This window comes from Perca fluviatilis, chromosome 12 (assembly GCF_010015445.1).
Source record: "Perca fluviatilis chromosome 12, GENO_Pfluv_1.0, whole genome shotgun sequence".
Taxonomy (NCBI): Eukaryota; Metazoa; Chordata; class Actinopteri; order Perciformes; family Percidae; genus Perca; species Perca fluviatilis.
The window spans coordinates 15,434,250-15,436,650 of record NC_053123.1 but is presented as its reverse complement, the minus strand read 5'-3'; positions in this window follow the sequence as shown (position 1 = coordinate 15,436,650).

Genomic DNA, 2,401 nt, shown 5'->3' with positions numbered 1-2,401 from the left:
CAAAAAAAATCACATCTAAAAAGTAAAATAAATAAATAATTAAAGTATGTGTTTCATGTGGCACCATTTCATCTGAAGCCAAGGTAAAAGCTGAAGTATTTTTTCAATGTATTTTTTTTATATTCTGTATTGTATACAAAAAAAGTTACAGCTCTGCAATACATGGATGTAAGGGAGCAGGAATAAAGCATATGGATTGACAATCAACATACAACTAGAAAAGGAGGGGAAAAGAACGAAAGAAAGATGTTCATCACTGTTGTTTATTTGGCCTAATAAGTCTCTCTATCAGCTAGGATGGATATCTGTGGGTTCAGGCAGCATTTCACAATATATCTCACCACAAACATTCCTCCTCAGACATGCATGCACCCCAAACGCATACCATACCTTCCTTGAGTCTGAGGAATGAGGCCCAAGTCACACACTTCCCATGCGCCCCCACACTGTCAACTTCCTGTTTGTTTATAGAGCTTCATATTTCAATGCTCCCACAGTAAAGTTGTATTTTACTTCCTATCTGTTCCTAACTGTGGTTTAATAAATTGTTTTAAGAAACCTGGAAAAGTATGCCAAGGATGCAAACAACTCCTGGGTTAAATCATTTATAAAATGCAAACACGCCACTGGACCTTTGTCATGCTACTGGGATGTTATTGTTTATTGTTTAGTTTCTCAGAAAGATTTTCTCTCAGAGTCAGTATCATTGAGCCCAGGATTGACTCACTGGCCATTCAGAGCCTGAGAAAACAGAGAGGGTAACATTCCTAAACGTATCCCAATCTTGGGACTAATATGGTGACCTGTAGGGAATTTACAGCACTGCCTCATATCATATGATTCATCTGTGTGAATCACAGATAGCTCAGCATTTAGATTTCCCCTTAAAGATCACATCACTAATCTGTGAGTTGTACCTTATATGTTCAGAATTGATCAAAACAGACATGGTATGTATGTGTAAAAAAAATATCTCTACAGGCCAGTCAGAGTGGGGAGTATGGTGATCCTTTTCCACAATGTACAGCTACTCCTTCACAAGTGAAAGTCCTGCATAATTTCACTTGAATAGCTCCCATTATATAATATTATTGGATTATTATTGCTGCTGCATTACTGTGTAAGCAGCATTTTAATGTTGCTGGACAAAGTTTAGCCAAATTTAACTAGGTATATTGTGGGTATACAGTCTATAACAATGAATCATATTCTATAAACCGATCACATCTTTGTATTTAAACGTGTCAAACAGATGTATTGGAATAAAAAGTACAATATTTCGCTTTGCAATTTAGTATAGTTGACATGAAGTGGCTTACAATATAAATACTTGATCACCTTGATCACCAGGGGCTTCATTATTGTATTGCGCATCCATGAAGTTGAGGGACACTAGGTCCTACGTGTCCCACAATGCAACTCAATAGTCTTTTATTACTCTCTGTCATGTTTTACAGTTATGCAGGCTGTTTTTCTTTCTTTCTCTTATAAATTGGTTGTTTCCAAACCAATGTTCTGGTCAGTTTTTGTCAGGTCTGAAAAGCCACACTCAGGAGGCAGTGTCCATTTATCAGCTGATTTCCTATGGCAATTGGCCCTGATGGCCAGGTGAGCACCATGTATTGCATCTCTGACACCATTAATGTGTAAATGTGTTTGTGCATGGGTGAATGAGAGGCCCAATGTAAAGTGCTTTGGTATAAAAGAAGAGTAGTGCTCCTAAACTGTCATTTTCAATATAAAGGGGTGTAAATTGGTGGAGTTCCCCTTTAACATCAGCTGTTCCAAAAAAAAAAACTGAACTGTATTTCCGGGAGGTTGGGGTATGTGGGTTGGGGGAGTATCTGAATACACCTGCTTCCACCAGAAACAACAAAGAGGGCTTATTTTTGGGGGTGGTGGGGTAGAGGGGATGCTTCAATCTAATTACAGACTCTGGGGAGATGACTTCATTGAGGTGACGCCCGACCCTAGGGTGAGTGTTTTTTGTCTCTCCCATCACATTATGGACAGGCCTCTTCAATTAAGTTTGGTCTGTACCTTTATGCAGTAATTAAAAGGATGCCTACATTTTTTTTTTGCAAGTCAAATAAGGATATTTTTAAACCATATGCAATATAATAAATGCAACATGATCTCATCTGACAGTCTCTGTGACTGTAATAATGAGAGATGAGTCTCTCTGGTGTTTGTATTAGTCTCAGTCACTTCCACTCTTGCTATAGTATCTCAGTAAGTGGTGTTGTCCTCAGTGCATTAGTCATTTAGGTTTTTTGCGGTTTGAACATCCATTTTCCACAAGCTCAGCTTCAAAGATGGGATACTGACAAGCTCTCCTCAGGCACTATCACGCTCATAACTAAATTACAAGCCAATGTATGTCGTTCCTCCTCTCATTCCC